Source organism: Rhinopithecus bieti, unplaced genomic scaffold (assembly GCF_001698545.2).
Source record: "Rhinopithecus bieti isolate Rb0 unplaced genomic scaffold, ASM169854v2 scaffold_76236, whole genome shotgun sequence".
Classification (NCBI taxonomy): Eukaryota; Metazoa; Chordata; class Mammalia; order Primates; family Cercopithecidae; genus Rhinopithecus; species Rhinopithecus bieti.
This window is the reverse complement of record NW_016827963.1, coordinates 30,342-35,069: the sequence shown is the minus strand read 5'-3', so window position 1 is coordinate 35,069 and position 4,728 is coordinate 30,342. Positions and strand designations below refer to the sequence as shown.

Sequence of the window (4,728 nt, the reverse complement as noted above, 5' to 3'; positions counted from 1 at the left end):
AACACTTGAAAACTGTGGAAAATGTGGCTTGGAAGAATGGGTTAGCTTCAGAAGAAATTGACATTCTATTAAATATTGCACTCAGTGGCAAATTTGGTATGTTGAGGAGATGCTTTTTTTTTTTCTTTTAACTCACTTAGCACCTATATTTTTTTCTTTTAAAAATATGTATATATATACATATATATACACACACACACACATATATATATAGATAGGTATACACACACATTTTTTATAATAGAGACAGTGTCTGACCATATTGCCCAGGCTGGTCTGGAACTCCTAGACTCAAGTGATCCTCCCGCCTTGGCCTCCCAAAGTGCTGGGATTACAGGCTTGAGCCACCGCACATGGCTCGAGGGGGGGTTGTTTTGTTTTTTGTTTTTGGTTTTGAGATGGAGTCTCGCTCTGTCACCCGGGCTGGAGTGCAGTGGCACGATCTCAGCTCGCTGCTACCTCTGTCTCCTGAGTTCAAGCAATTCTCCTGCCTCAGCCTCCCGAGTACCTGGGACTACAGGCACGTGCCACCACACCTGGCAAATTTTTTGTATTTTTTTTTTTTTCGCTGTGTTAGCCAAGATGGTCTCCATCTCCTGACCTCATGAGCCTCGTGCGTTGGCCTCCCAAAGTGCTGGGATTACAGGTGTGAGCCACTGTGCCTGGCCAAGGGCAGTTTTCGTTTTTTTTTTTTTGGGAGACTGGGTCTCACTCCATCGCCCGGGCTAGAGTGCAGTGGTGCAATCTCAGCTCACTGCAACCTCCACCTCCCGAGTTCCACCTCTCTGCCTCAGCCTCCCGAGTAGCTGGGATTACAGGTGCCTGCCACCACGCCTGGCTAATGTTTTTGTATTTTTAGTAGAGACAGAGTTTCACCATCTTGGGCAGACTGATCTTGAACTCCTGACCTCGTGATCCACCTGCCTTGGCCTCCCAAAGTGCTGGGATTATAGGCGTGAGCGACTGTGCCCGGTCTCGGATGCTTTTGTCATCACTTTGCTATTAGTTTTTCCTTTTAGACTTTGTTTATTTATTTTTTTGAGATTGAGTTTTGCACTTGTTGCCCAGGCTGGAGTGCAATGGCGCGATCTTGGCTCACTGCAACCTCCACATCTTGGGTTCAAGGAATTCTCCTGCCTCGGCCTCCCGAGTAGCTGGGATTACAGGCATGCGTCACCACGCCCGACTAATTTTGTATTTTTAGTAGAGATGAGGTTTCTCCATGTTGGTCAAGCTGGTCTCAAACTCCCAACCTCAGGTGATCCGCCCTCCTTGGCCTTCCAAAGCATTGGGATTACAGGCATGACCCACTGTGCCCGACCTTCCTTTTAGACTTTGAATTAGGTTGTTCATTGGAATTAGTTGCAGTTTTTTGTTTACTGTTCTCTTCATAAGACCAATCTGTTAAGATTATACAATGGGCTTTTTTGTGTAAACACACAAAAAGTTTCTGTGTGCATATGCTGAAAATGACCAGTTACCATATATCATTACAAATAAAATGCGAAATACATACTTTTGTCACCAAATACATGAGAACCATTTTTTAGTATTTATCTTAAGTATACGTAGTAATTTAAACAATGTTGCTGGAAGGCATCTTAAAAGATCACTTAGTCTACTTCATTACCTTCATTTTCTTTATTTTATTTATTTATTTTTTGAGATGGAGTTTCGCTCTTTTACCCAGGCTGGAGTGCAATGGCATGATCTCAGCTCACTGCAACCTCTGCCTCCCGGGTTCAAGCAATTCTCCTGCCTCAGCTTCCTGAGTAGCTGGGATTACAGACATGCACCACTACACCCAGCTAATTTTTGTATTTTTAGTAGAGACGGGGTTTCATCATGTTGGCCAGGCTGGTCTCAAACTTCTGACCTCAGATGATCCACCTGCCTCAGCCTCCCAAAGTGCTGAGATTACAGGCATGAGCCACCGCGCCCAGCTAAGATGCTTTTTCTTTTGTGCAAGTGCATCTTTTCCTGTTCTAAATTCATTGGTGATGGTTGGGATGGTTGGAAGAGGTTCTTAGAAATAATACCTGGTCAATATTTTATTTACTTGAACCTTTTAACTTTTCTCATTTAAATTCAGACTTGGAAGGTATTTTAGACTCTAAACACTCTCATTTAAAGGTGAGGAAAAAGAGGCTCAGAGTAGTTGAAGAGACTTGCTTAATGTCAGAGGTAGAACTGGGGAAATAAGATGTCCAAACGCCCATTCTAGTGCTTATACTGTACCACATTGCTGCTTTTTTTTCTACTTAAAAAAACGTTAAGGCTGGGTATAGTGGCTCATGCCTGTAATCTCAGCACTTTGGGGGGCCAAAGCAGGATGATTGCTTGAAGCCAGATTTGAGACCAGCCTGGGCAACAAAGCAAAACCTTGTCTACAAAATGTTAAAAAAAAAATTAGCTAGGTGCAGTAGCATGTGCGTGTAGTCCCAGCTACTTGGGAGTCTGAGGCAAGAGAATCACTTGAGCCCAGGAGTTTGAGGCTGCAATGAGCTATGATGGTGCCACTGTACTCTAGTGTGGGCCACAGAGCAAGACTCTGTCTCTGGGAAAAAAAAAGAAAGATTAAGACAGCTCTCCAAACCAAATGCTTTATATACTAAGTATTTCCTGGCTGTTGCATGTTAGATTCCTTTGTTTATATCCTAGCAGCATATTTGCAGGGGTGTGTCTATTTATTTTAAAGTAACAACACATTACTAACCGAATTCAACATATGACTGTCAGGTATTTTATTTCTCCATTTTTATCTGATTAGTTCTCTGTGTTTCCCTAGAAAGTTAAATGAGACCTAATAAAATTGGTTTTTTTCTTGTAGATGGTTTTAGATTGTTTGCTTCTAATATCTTTCCAGGAATCTGTGTTTAACTGAACAATGTCTGTCAAGATCAATTCACCCACTCCCATCTCACTTTAAAATATATATGGAGTAGGGGCTGGGTGCAGTGGTTCATGCCTGTAACCCCAACACTTTGGGAGGCTGAGGTGAGTGGATCACGAGGTCAGGAGATTGAGACCACTCTGGCTATCATGGTGAAACCCCGTCTCTACTAAAAATACAAAAAATTAGCCGGGCGTGGTGGTGGGCACCTGTAGTCCCAGCTACTTGAGAGGCTGAGGCAGGATAATGGCGTGAACCCAGGAGGCAGAGCTTGCAGTGAGCGGAGATCATGCCACTGCACTCCAGCCTGGGTGACAGAGCGAGACTCCATCTCAAACAAAACAAAACAAAACAAAACAAAACAAAAACAACATATGTGGAGTATACAGATGTTTTCTGTTTTAGAGATTTTTTTTTCATGACAGAGTGTCACTCTGTTGTCCAGACTGCAGTGCAGTGATATGATCACGGTTCACTGCAGCCTCGACCTTCTAGATTCAAGCAGTCCTCCCATCTCAGACTCCCAATTAGATGGAACTACAGGTTCGTGCCACTGCACCCAGCCTCCTTTTTTTATCTCAGAAATTAATGATTAGGTTATCTTGATGTCTGCCAGGACTTGAGGTGTCTCAAAATGCATGCCTTAGACTTGGGAAACTTACATAGCAATTTAAAAAATAATCTCTGGCTTTCTATTGTTACTTTTCATTTTTTTTTTCTACTAAGCTGGAATTTGCTGAGGTCAAATGTGGCCTCCTTAATTCCTTTTCTCCCTTTTATTATAGTTATTTCTGTGATGTCCCCCATCCCTACTAGATCTTTACATGCAGCTCTTTTGATAAGTTTAAATGCATATTTAGAGGCAGGTATGCTAGAAATGTCATCATAATTAGGTACAAAGGGACTTTAGACTCTTTAAAAATTAAGTCACTTGGAAGTAAAATAGAATCTGTATTGAATTCTCCTTTTGAATTTGGTGCACGTGTAATGTGTTAGTGGTGAGACTATTTTAAATTTCGAAGAGTTAGTGGATGGGAGTGAGAAAGAAAACAGGAAAAGGAACCACAAGAGTGGAAAGCAGAGATTTTATTTTGTGATTCATTACCTATCACTGCTTCCTTTCTTCTCCACAGAATGATAGTGTAGAAAGTGATGAGATATATTCTAATTCTTAAAGCCTAATTAACAGAAGTTGAGATAGGATGTATTCAAAGCCAGCCTCTGTGACTTTTTTTTTTTTTTTTTTGAGACGGATCTTGGCTCACTGCAAACTCCGCCTCCCAGGTTCAAGTGATTCTCCTGCCTCACCCTCCTGAGTAGCTGGGATTACAGGCGCCCGCCATGCCTGGCTAAGTTTTGTATTTTTGGTAGAGATGGGGTTTCAGCACGTTGGCCAGGCTGGTCTCGAACTCCTGACCTCAGGTGATCTCTGTGACATCATTTCTATTACCAGATGGGAGAACACCATAGAGGCCTGAGATCAAGTGGAAAGATTGGACTAGTGTAGAATGGTATTACTGCCAGTCAATTCCAAGAATATCTTGTTCTAGGCCAGTCACGGTGGCTCATGCCTGTAATCCCAGCACTTTGGGAGGCCGAAGTGGGCAGATCCCTTGAGTCCAGGAGTCCGAGACCAGCCTGGGCAACATAGTGAGACCTTGTCTTTGCTAAAAATAAAAAACGTAAGCAGGTATGGTAGCACGTGCCTGTAGTCCCAGCTACCCTGGAGGCTGAGGTGGGAGGATTGCTTGAGCCCAGGAATTTGAGGTTCTTGTGAGCTATGATTGCACCACTGCACTCCAGCCTGGGTGACAGAGTCAGACCCTGTCTCAAAA

General features: G+C 43.0%; 1 protein-coding gene across 1 annotated transcript in view; it reads left to right on the top strand.

The window, feature by feature from the left end:
• The first annotated feature begins 5 nt into the window (after window positions 1–5).
• The window catches only part of LOC108523533 (centromere protein I-like), a 27,226-nt gene continuing 22,503 nt past the window's right edge, over window positions 6–4,728 (top strand). The window contains exon 1 of the mRNA XM_017864179.1: window positions 6–96. The gene's annotated coding sequence lies outside the window, so the exon portion shown is untranslated. The remainder of the gene's footprint in view (window positions 97–4,728) is intronic.